The sequence below is a fragment of the Erinaceus europaeus genome, chromosome 3, assembly GCF_950295315.1.
Source record: "Erinaceus europaeus chromosome 3, mEriEur2.1, whole genome shotgun sequence".
NCBI lineage: Eukaryota > Metazoa > Chordata > Mammalia > Eulipotyphla > Erinaceidae > Erinaceus > Erinaceus europaeus.
The window spans coordinates 126439342-126451924 of record NC_080164.1 but is presented as its reverse complement, the minus strand read 5'-3'; the positions used below and the strand labels follow the sequence as shown (position 1 = coordinate 126451924).

The 12583-nt window shown below is 41.3% G+C and overlaps 1 pseudogene; it reads right to left on the bottom strand.

Annotated features, from left to right (window-relative positions):
* Nucleotides 1-516: 516 nt before the first annotated feature.
* LOC103110691 (RNA polymerase I-specific transcription initiation factor RRN3-like) lies at nt 517-1535 on the bottom strand (annotated as a pseudogene).
* Between the last annotated feature and the right edge of the window lie 11048 nt (nt 1536-12583).

Genomic DNA, 12583 nt, shown 5'->3' with positions numbered 1-12583 from the left:
AGAAAGATAGACACCTGCAGACCTGCTTCACCGCCTGTGAAGCAACTCCCCTGCAGATGGGGAGCCAGGGGCTCAAATATGGATCCTTATGCCGGTCCTTGTGCTTTGCACCACGTGCACTTAATCCACTGTGCTACCTCTCGACTCCCCATGTACTGTTTTATGGAAGTCCAACCTCATTTTCAGTCCATGTGAATTACCTCCACCTGGAAGCACATTTGTCTTTTGAAAACTGTGTCTACACTCACAAGTGTATGCTTTATCTGATTCTGTTTCCCACAACCTCTGCCTCTTCCCTCTGGACCTTTCTAGTCTCCAAAGTCTCTAGAGAAGTCCTACAATGCCAATTCTCACTTCTGGTGTCCTGGGCCAGCCCTGGTCACCTGCCTGCTCTCCTCCCATCTTCATAGCACCCCATTATAGTCCCTACATGCAGATACAGTTACAGCAAAGGATAAACAATGCTTTTCTGAATTTTTTTTTTTTTTACTTGTAAGCATACAGTGGCAAATGAGCTTATGCAACTGTGTCCCTGCCTGTCACATTTCTAATAACTGGTAGCAGAGTGCTTTATTTTTCTCGATGGTGGTGAACCAGAAGACTGGCTAGTATGTATCTGTGATGGCAGAAATAAACATTACCTAGTGAAGGTGAATCTTCAAAGGATTTAGTTGATTTGTCACAATATGTTCAAGATTTAGGTTTTGAAAGTACTTCAAGCCTTCCTTTAAATTGACACCTAAAAGCTGCTTGTGTCTAAAAACAGAAGTGTAGAACACTGTTTGGCAGTCAGGCAGGATGAAATGGCCCATGGAGAGCAATAGCACAAAATGCCTTTGTTCCTGAATCCTGGTGATTAAAGTATATGTGCAGCCACTTAACCAAAAGATGTAGCCATGATTGGAGAGTAGTGAGAGGAATAAATTTAGCTCTTGTCCAAAATCTTGCAATATAATTTTCAGCAGCTTGCTTGATGGCAGGGTTATTTGAATCCTACAATTTTTCCCCCAGACTATGTTCTAAAAAAAATGCTTTTGAAGATTTCACTTTAAAACTACAGAGGTAAAACTTGAAAAACTGTATGTGTGAAGAGGTGAGCAACAAGAGTTTATCAAAGATAGTTGTGTGATCTCAAAATAAGACCTTTGTTTTGTTGTTGTCAATCCTGCCATCTACATAGCAGACACCCTTAATGTGGGTCAAGTGTAGAGACAGCAGGACATCCCTGCATTTAGCTATAGAATTTAAACTGTCTGAACAAACCTTTTGGGATAATCCTTTATTTTGTGCTCAGTTTCCTCATCTCCATCCATTATTAGTCTGTTGTGACATCTGTCCCACTGGCAGTTAGAGCTTCGTTCCTCAGCATCTTCAGTTTCCTGCCAGCCTGTGTGCACACCCAGCCTACTCAATAGCTTTCAAACAAGCTACAGAAATTCCTGCCTAAAACTTGAAAAATACTCACTAATTCATAACATAACATTTCAAGGTCATCTTTGATTTTCAAACAAATAGTTTTTTTTTAAACATTATTGGCATAGGACACCAATACCATAATTAAGCACCGATAGAATGTATCTTGATATAACTTGCAAGACTCTAACATGTGTCAAAATTTGTAGGTGTATGACCATTCTTAGGATCAAAATCCATAACATCAATATCACCTTCCTTAATGACCACTCAGTGAAGTATAAAATGAGAAGCCATCATGTCAACATATGGTCAAAAGAAGACAGTCTGTGTTGATACAATGCCGGGATAGCCTGAGGGTACTTATTCCTGAGCTAGTGCTCTCTGGCTTGGAGAGAACTCAACTGGAGCCGATCTAGGCTGCTGCGTGGGACAGGGATCAGGAACTCGTGCCGCACTAACTTTGCAGGAGATACATTCTGGAACTCTCGGAGCCGGAAAGCAATTTCCAAGTGTCTTTAATCAGAAGAGCAGCTGTTTTTATACTCTCCAAGTAGGGTGGAAACAGGATGTGATATAGAGAGGGTGGAGCGAAAAGTGACTGGTGAAATTCAGAGTGTGACAAGGAGAGGATCAGAGTGTGACAAGGAGAGGGGGTGGAGCAGGTGAGAATTCTACCACTAAACCACCAATGCCCTGGAGGGAGTGTGGTGCTTTATGTAAATGTAAAAGTGATTTATGTAAATAGACCAAAGCTTTGAATGGGATTAAATCTATCCCTATATAGGCATATGGTTAAGCAGAAGCCAGGGGGAGCTGGCATACTATCCAACAATACAAGATCATCTAGAAAAACCAAATACTCCTCCACCACTATTGGGCTTTGGTTCAACCACTGCAATCTCAACAGAATTTGGATAAATTGTTCAAAGTCTCTTGTCAAGTGCATGACGGAGGAACCAAATTCTAGCAGCCTGCTTGGATCTGACAGATGCTTTGTTAGCAGTTCAAAGTCATGTGTTTCACCCTTTTATGTTTTAACAAAAATTCTGAGTCACCTCTGACTCTGAAAAAAAAGATTTTATTTCACATGAGAGAGAGGAGCTAGGGCACCACTATAACATCTGTGATGTCAGGGATTAAAGCAGGCACCTGTGATTGAATCAAGAATTGCCCCAGGCATGCAAGTCTGGTTCTCTACTGGTTGTGCATCTTTCTGACTCTTAACTAGTGTATGGCCTACTGACAGAGGTCTAAGTGAGTCTAGGTCAAGTCCTAGAAAAGGAGGGCCAAGTGGTGGTACACCTGGTTGAGTGCACAATTTACAATGAACAAGGTCCTGAGTTTGAGCCCCTGGTCCCCAACTGCAGAGGGAAAGCTTTGCAAGTGGTGAAACAGTACTGCAGGTGTCTCTCTTTCTCTCTCCCTCTCTCTCTCCCCCTTCCCTCTCAATTTCTTGCTGTCAGTATCCAATAAAAAAATAATTTTTTTTTAAATCCTAGAGAAGATGTGCAAATTAAGAAATTTACAGTAGTATGCTGTATTCAATTAATAATAGAAGGAGTTATTTGTTGTCAGAAGTGGAAAGGCTAAACCAAAAGGTAGAACAGGGAATAGAACAAGGACAACCAGGGAACAGAATGAGCTGCAGCTCAAGGGTGAAGACGCTATGGGCTGGATAGGTACTCGGTGTGGCATTATGGGAGCGCAGAAGCCTTCACAAGAACATGGTGGAGTGAGGGTAACATGGCATTTCCACCTCCCAGACTGCCACTTAATAGTATTGTGACATGAAGCAAATTATCTCTTTTTCTTTTTCCTACTGTAAAATGGGGAACTACCATCACTGCTCACTTCCACCAGAAACGTTATCATAAGCCCTGTCTTGGGCCACTCTAGGAACTTGTCCTTCCTATATAGTAGCCATGGTAGGAACTGCCCCACTTTCTGAAGGGGGGCTGGCTCATTCCACTGTACCACTTGAGGAAGACTGGTCCTGAAATGTGTGCAACCTAGAATGTTCACAACTGTGATCATAAACTGCGAGCTCAGACTGACAAGGACTCAGAGGTTACACAGGCTCCAGTGCTAAATATAAATATATATAGGCCCTGGGTCAGATTGATGGGGTAAACAGTTCATTTTATTCATACATTTTCTTCAAGTTCGGGAGCTCCTTTCTGCCCTAATCCAACTTCCTAGCCCTATTCTCAACTCTGCCACCACCTTCCCAGACATTATTTTTAGACTGCCTCCATATGTTAACTATAAAGCTCTAGCAAAAACTACAGAAGTCATGAGCCCCTAGAACATACCTAAAATAGACTCCCTAGCTTCTTTTCCACCCTAAGGTCCCTATTCTAATCGGCTCTATTCCTATGTTTTAGTTCTGGTTCATTAGTCATTTTGTCTTGCTTTTTATCTTTAACTGCCTTTCAGTCATCAAGTTGCAGATGCTATCATGATTCCACCTCACCAATGTGTCCTGGAATCTCCTCTCTCCAGAGCCCTACCCCACTTTGGAAAGATAGAAGCTGGGGATATAGATTGACCTGCCAACACCCATGTTTAGCAGAGAAGCAATTACAAAAGCCAGAACTTCTACCTTCTGCACCCCAAGAAGAATTTTGGTATATATTCCCAGAGAGATAAATGTTAGGGGAAGATGACCAGAGGACTCTGAACTCCAATTCCATCAGGGCCTGGAGAGAGAAGAGGAAAAAGGAACATTCAGAAGTAGTAATAATAGGTGTAGGTGTGACTTAGAAAGGGAGAGACCAAGGGGGTTGGAGGGGAGGGGAAAAAAAAAAAAGCTTTGGTGGTGCTCTGGTATGTCTCTCTCCTCTCTCTCTCTTTAAAAATTTTTTTAAAAGAAAAAATATCTTGACAGCATCAAAATAATTTAATACTTAATACATTTCACAAAAAGAAGTACAAGACTTACGCTTTTAAATCTTGCTAGCAGCCTGAGAGGTAGTACAGTAACTAGAACACTGGACTTACAAACATGAGGACTCAAGTCTGACCCCTGGCATGAATGCACTAGAGCATTGCTCTGAATCTTCTCTCTCTCTGTACAATAAATAGGTAAATAAATAAATATTTTAAAAAGAAAACATTCCTAAAATATTTTAAATCTATGTAACAAGTGACCCAAGACAGAGAAAAGAGTAAGGTAGAAATTTCAAGACCATAAAAAGAAGAAAGATATAAAGGAAGGAAGGAAGGAAGAAATTTCAAAGTCTTGGGGCTGGGTGATGGTGCATCTAGTTGAATGCACATGTTGCCATACACGAGGACTTGGGTTCAAGTCCTCAGTCCCCACTTGTAGTGGGGAGCTTCATGATCAGTGAAGAAGTGCTATAGGTCTCTCTCTCCTCTATCTCCCTTTTCATTCTCAACTTCTCTCTATCTCTATCAGTAATAAATAATGGAATTCAAAAGACATTTAAAAAAAATTTCTTATTATTTATTTTCCCTTTTGTTGCCCTTGTTTTGTTGTTGTTGTACAAGATCTTATTATGATCCAGTTTAGAAAACCACAACGTTATTTCTGCAAAATCCTTTAAAATTATTTAGTTGTCTCTATTCCATACAGGAGATATGAATGGCTAGAAGTACCAGAGACTTTTTTTTGTGTGTGTGCTGAACCACGGTGCCATCTTCTCAGTTCTCCAGATATTTTTTCTTTTTCTTTTCTTCTCTTCTCTTCTCTTCTCTTCTCTTCTCTTCTCTTCTCTTCTCTTCTCTTCTCTTCTCTTCTCTTCTCTTTTCTTTCTTTCTTTCTTTCTTTCTTTCTTTCTCTTTTGTATACTGGCTACCACATAACTATTATGTTCTTCCTTTGACAGATAATTGATGCTGAGTATCTAAAGGATATGTAAAGCCACAGGTCCCATCTGAGCATGGTAGAGACTAATAGGCAGTCAGTACAGTCTGACTCCGAAGCCTGTACACTTGCTACTATGTCATCCTGTCTCGTGTGGCAGCAGGATTTCCTGCACAACTTTGAACTGTTGCTATTAAACTATTATTTGCACTGTTGGACTAACCACATATGTTGTGCATTTTCGTTTTTCTTATAAATCTGTGCATAAAATAGATATTCAGAAAACAGCTATTCATTCACTCAATCAATCAACTTTAAAAATGCAGTGTTATGGGAGTCGGGCAGTAGCACAGCAGGTTAAGTGCATGTGGCACGAAGCTTAAGGACCGGCTCAAGGATCCTGGTTCGAGCCCCCGACTCCCTCCCTGCAGAGGAATCACTTCACAGGCAGTGAAGTAGGTCTGCAGGTGTCTATCTTTCTCTCCCCCTCTCTTGTCTTCCCCTCTTCTCTCCATTTCTCTGTGTCCAACAACAACTACAACAACAATAAAAAAACAAGGTCAACAAAAGGGAATATATATATATATATGCAGTGTTACTTGTATTTTAACAGCAGGGTAGTGGTTACCAGAGAAGAAAGGGGTGGGGTGGGAGGAACAGTTAGAGGGAGGCAACAGTTAGAGGGGGTGGATGGTAACTAGACCTGAGACGGCAGATGTGGTGTGATATGTACATTTGTTGAGCTGTTCGCTTATACTCTTGAAAGCAATATAGCGTTATAAACCAAAGTTATCTCAGTTTTTTTAAATGAAGTTGTAACACCCTTACAAAGGTTTTAATGTCTTCTGTGCATCCATTTTTATGTAATCAATCTCCTTGTTATTTATTAGTTTTTGTCCATTGGTTTTACTTGCACTTATATATTACACATCCCTAGAAAAAGAATCCCAGGATTCTTTCAATACACCTGGTTTAGCAAATTATTATAATGTGCAAGGACTGAGGTTCAAGGCTCCAATCACCACCTCTGGTGGTAGCTTCATGAGTAGTAAAGCAGAGCTGTGTCTCCCTAGCTATCTCCCCCTTCTCTCTCAATTTCTGACTCTATCCAAAATAAATGAATAATTAAACAAACCCCAGGATTTTTCTTTCTTTTCTTAAACATTCAATTGTTTTTATTTTTAAATGTTTTTATTATCTTTATTTACTGGATAGAGACAGTCAGAAATTGAGAGGGTAGGGGAAGATAGGGAGGGAAAGAAACAGACATCTGAATCACTGCTTCACCACTTGTAAAGCTTTCCCTCTGCAAGTGAGGACTGGGGGCTTGAACCAGGGTCCTTGTGCATTGTAACACCTGCACTCAAGCAGGTGTGCCACCACCCAGCCCCAGGGTTTTTCTTCCTGTGTGTTTTCACCTTATTTTTTCATGGTACATGATGTTAGCTGAGGAAGTCAGTACAGTGAAACCAAACTGGGGACAGAAGCAGGTTATTGTGCCATTTTTCTAGATCTTTAAGTTGCATGTCAAATCTGAGGCTGATCACTACACATTTGTCTAACTTGCCATAAGGTTCAAAATGATTTTCCCAACTCTGTGATTATCAATGATTGCAAATTTACCAATGTAACCATGTTTTATTATCAAAGTTAGAATCCAGACAATGACTTTGGAGCATAGTCTAATAAGAATCTGAAGTTTGGGCAGGGGAGACAGCATAATGGTTATGCAAACAGACTCTCATGCCTGAGGCTCCTAAATCCCAGGTTCAATCCCCTGTACCACCATAAACCAGAGCTGAACAGTGCTCTGGTGATTCTTTGTGTGTGTGTGTCTGCAGCTCTCTCATAATAATAATAATAATAAAATAAATAATTTTAAAAACATTAAAAAAAAAGGGAGCCAGGCAGTAGTGCAGCGGGTTAAGTGCACATGGAGCAAAGTGCAAGGGCCGGCATAAGGATCCCGGTTCCAGCCTCTGGCTCCCCACCTGCAGGGGGGTCACTTTGCAAGTGGTGAAGCAGGTCTACAGGTGTCTGTCTTTCTTTCCTCCTCTCTGTCTTCCCCTCCTCTCTCCATTTCTCTCTGTCCTATCCAACAACAACAACAGCTATGACAACAATAACCATAACAACTACAACAAGCGCAACAAAAAGGGAAAAATGGCCTCCAGGAGCAGTGGATTCATAGTGCAGGCACCAAGACGCAGTGATAACCCTGGAGGGAAAAAGAAAAAAAAAAAAAGAACCTGAAGTTTGCCTCTCTTTTCAGCATTGTTGATGCTCTTAAGAGCACTGGCCAGGACATTCATGCATGTTATTATGGCAACACATAAAGGTGGTAGAAAGAATATTTATTTATTTTTATTTAGAGAAAACGGGGGGGGGGGATGACATTCAACTTTAGCATGTGTGATGCCAAGAGATTGAACCTGGGACCTCCTGCATTCATCCTTTGTCCTACTTTGGAATTATCTCCCTGTCATTCCTTAGTTATTGTATATAAGCTTATTTCCTAATTTTTCACATTTCCCTCTCTTTCACTTTCTTTTTTTCCTATTTATCTATTTACTTACATATTCATTTTGAATACTGACAGAGAAATTGAGAGGGAAGGGAGAGATAGGGTGAGAGAGGAAGAGAGATAGAGAGAGAGAGACCTGCAGCATTGTTACACTACTTGTGAAGCTTCCTCCCTGCAAGTGGAGATGAAGGCTGGGGGGGTGGAATTGAACCTGGGTCCTTGCACACTATGATGTGTGCACTCAACCAGGTGTGCCCCTTCCCAGCCCCTCAATAAAAATAATTTAGGGAGTTGGGCGGTAGATCTATTTAGTGTAGCTGTAAGCTGGTACTGAATTGTAGTTAATGTTGCAGATGCAGCCTAAAGATTAGACTTCATCCCAGAAATCTGCAGCTTAGCAGTACTTTAGAGTCTTGAGTTTGTTCCCAAGAGTAAGGAAGGAACACTGCTGTATGTCTGAAATGACAGAACCAAGACACAGAACCAACATGGCTAGACTTTCTGTGCTCCTTCCACTACAATGCACAGTCCCTGTTGTATCTCACTGAAAATTATAAGTTAAGATTTTATTTATATTATACCCATAATTGCTGGGAAAACTGTGAGAACCAGGTTGAGTGTGGTGAGGCTTTTCCCATTGAAAAATGGGGAACTGAGGAAACGATGAGGAAACGAATATCCCTGTCAGACTCCCTCTTACGAGGCTGAGCTTGAAAGAGGCACTGACTCAGTTTTTTGCTTCCCTGTCAGTCCCTCCCTGTCTCCAGAAACCCTGCATTTTTCTGCCTCCAGGGGCCCAGCATTCCTTAAAACATTAAGCCAGCTTCCCTGCTTCACCCTGCATTCCTTGATACTATGGCCCTCCCTTTTATTATCTCCCAGTTCTGCCACTAACCTATAGGATAAGTTATTTTAGGCAGGCAACTTTTCTGAATTCCAGTTTATTAATCCTAACATACAGGTAAGGAAATCTGGAGTGGACACAAAGCCTTGCCCCTAGAGCCCCTTAGTTCACCGCAGCTGTAGTAGGCAGCTTCCGTGCCCTGTTAATTCCCCTCCTAGAGACCTGTCACTGTTTCCAACTATTCCCTATGTGCAGGGACTTGCACAGCCCTGAAGTAGTTCCATAAATTGTATCATGCTTTGATGAAGTAATTTAATGAGGTCCAATAAATAGTCCCACTTGAAATAATACTAAAACCACTTTTTGTAACAAGGGGGAAACTTTCTATATTCACATTTTTAACTTGCAGGGCCAGGTGATGGCGTATATGGTTAAGCACACACAGTATAGTGTGGAAAAACCTGGATTCAAGCCCCTGGTTCCTATTTGCAGGGGGAAATCTTCACAAGTGGTGACAGCAGGGCTGTAGATGTGTCTCTGTGTCTTCCTTTCTATACCCCCTCCTCTGTATATCCAATAATAAATCAATAAATAATTAAAAAACCAAAAGAAAGTTACTTGAATTTTTAAAAAAAAAAGAAAAGAAATTTCATTATTTTTTATTTGCAAATTGATTTCATATGTGGGGAGTCTTGCTGTGGTATAATCAAAGTCACACATATGACAATGACACTGTTCTTTACAAGGAAGACCCTATATTGACACACACTGAATAGCTATTTTCTGTATTTTTTAGGTTGATTTTTTTCCCCCTTTTGTTGCCCTTGTTGTAGCTTCGTTGTGGTTATTATTATTGCCCTTGTTGACGCAATTCGTTGTTGGATAGGACAGAGAGAAATGGAGAGAGGAGGGGAAGACAGAGAAGGGGAGAGAAAGATAGACACCTGCAGACCTGCTTCACCGCCTGTGAAGCGACTCCCCTGCAGGTGGGGAACCGTGGGCTCGAACCGGGATCCTTACGCCGGTCCCTGCGCTTTGCGCCACATGCGCTTAACCCACTGCGCCACCGCCCGACCCCCTTTTAGGTTGATTTTTAAAAATCCTTGTTACTTATATTCATTTTGCAAAAAATAAATTTATGTTATGTTAGATTAGTTGTTTGAAGCTTTGTTCTGAAGTTTGAACCTTTGAAGTACTTTCCCTACTCAATGCCAGGAGGCCCTTTCTTTCTTTCTTTCTTTCTCTCTCTCTCTCTCTCTCTCTCTCAGATTTTATTTACTAATGAGAAAGATAGAAGAAAGAAAAAGAACCAGACATCACTCTGGTACATGTGCAGCTGGGGATCAAATCCAGGATCTCATGCTTGAGAGTTCAATTCTTTATCCATTGTGCTACCTCCTAGACCACCAGGAGGTCTTGAAATCTTGTAATTTTACTTAATAGATTTTTTTCTTTTTCTTTCTTTCCTTCTTCCTTTCTTCCTTCCTTGTTGGTATGCTTCTAAATTCTGCTTATAAGACCTTCTGTTTTGATCATCATGTTAGGTTCATTTGTATTGCTTAACACTGTGGTCTATTTACATAATCATTGTTTTCATTGGTTTAATCACCACTGGTTCGAGTGCTTTTTCCTTCTCCCCACCCCCTATCCTACGTACTTCCTCTTCCTGACACTTTCGCCTCAGGAGATATAAAGGATAGTATTTTCTAATGAATAGAGATTAGATTGTTGAACTGCATCCGTGCTCGTCAATAAAGATTGAACTGCGTTCCCAGCTCAGCCATGAGTCCCTGGTCGTCTCTCTCCTCCCCGGCACTAACTTCCTTCCTTTCTCTCTCTCTCTCTCTCTCTTCCTTCCTTCCTTCCTTCCTTCCTTCCTTCCTTCCTTCCTTCTTTCCTTTCTTGCTTGGTTCTGGTTTATGGTGGTATAGGAAATTGAACCTGGGACCTCGGAGCCTTAGGCATGAGAGTCTGTTTGCATAACTGTTACGCTCTCTATCCCCACATCTTAATGGACTATTTCTTATTTTTGTAATGACTGGATTACTTCTATCATTGTCTGTTGAGAGGAAGTGGGAGATCTAGAGGGAGAGCATATCTATAGCACTGCTTCACTACTCATGAAGCTTCTCTCCTGCAGATGGAGACCAGGGGCTTGAACACAGGTCCTTTTGCATTGCAATGTGTGCACTCAACCAGGTGTACTACCACTCAGCTCACCACTTTTTTTTTTTAGACTTTTTAGCCTTAACTACTAACTTTCCCAGCTACTACTTACTTAAATGCTAACTTCTCCAGTAATTCTCCAACACCAAAGGGATATCCAACAATTGCTCTCAAATCCAATACTAATGGTACAGACTCCACAAGCTAATGGATCTCAGTCCCACAAAACAGCCCTCACATCAGACTCCAGTCACAAGTCTAGGGGACACTTTCACTGCTGATTAGCTTGATTACAAATTGAGGAGTTCCAATGGTTGGTTACCTCCCATTTGGGCTTGATAATCTGCTTAAATGACTCAAAGACCTCAGGAAAATGATGCACTTATAGTTATTGTTTATCTGTAAAGAATACACACCAGGGGGTCAGGAGATGTCTTACCACAGAGAGCACATGCTTTACCATGCACTAGGACACAGGTTTGAGTCTCACCACTACATGAAAGTACCTACATGGGAATGCTTCATAAGCTGTGGAATAGTGCTAGGGTCTCTCCTCTCTCTGTCTCCCCTTTCTATCTCTCTCCTTCTCATTCTTAAAAGAAAAGGTCTTTCCGGAGCTCCAGTAATAACCCTGGTGTAAAAAAATAAATAAAAGATATACCTGAAGCCAAAGCCAAATCCAAATGGGAGACACATAAGGAGAGGTCTAGAATGGGGAGATCCAGGAGCTTGTATCATCTTCCCTTGAAAATGGTATATTCACCCATCAGGAAGCTCTCTGAATCTCCTTTGAGTTTTTTTGTTTGTTTGTTTTGCCTCCAGGGTTATCGCTGGGGCTCAGTATCTACACTACTAATCCACTGCTCCTGGAGGCTATTTTTCCCTTTGGTTGCCTTTGTTGTTGTTATTTCTGTCATTGTTGTTGGATAGGACAGAAAGAAATCTGAGAGAGGAGGGGAAGACAGGAGGAAGAAAGAAAGACACCTGCAGACCTGCTTCACCACTTGTGAAGCGTCTCCCTTAAGGTTGACAGCCAGGGGCTGGAACTGAGATTCTTTTTTATTTTTTTGAATTTATTTATTTATTCATGAGAAAGATAGGAGGAGAGAAAGAACCAGACATCACTCTGGTACATGTGCTGCCGGGGATCAAACTCAGGATCTCCTGGTTGAGAATCCAGTGCTTTATCCATTGTGCCACCTCTCGGACCACTGGAACTGGAATTCTTAATTTTAAAAAAATTTATTTATTTATTTTCCCTTTTGTTGCCCTTGTTGTCTTTTTTTATTGTTGTAGTAGTTATTATTGTTGTTGTTATTGATTTCGTCATTGTTAGATAGGACAGAAAGAAATGGAGAGAGGAGGGGAAGACAGAGAGGGGGAGAGAAAGAGACCTGCAGACCTGCTTCACCGCCTGTAAAGTGACTCCTCTGCAGGTGGGGAGTCGGGCGTTCAAACCGGAATCCTTATGATCCTTATGCGGGTCCCTGCGCCTTGGCCCACAAGAGTTTAACCCATTGTGCTACCGGCCGACTCTCTGGAACTGGGATTGTTATACAGGTCTTTGTGCTTTGTGCCACGTATGCTTAATCCGCTGCACTACCGCCCAGCCCCTTCCTTTGAGTTTTTATCAAAGGTTTCATTACATAAGCATGATAGAGTAAATCATTGGCTGTGTGACTGGACTCAATCTCTTATGCCATTAGCAACCTCACCATCTCAACCCTCCCCCAGTCATAAATAATCTCTCTGTAGACTTGTCTTGACTGCATAATTAATGTAAATAGGATTATTCAATAGATAGTAG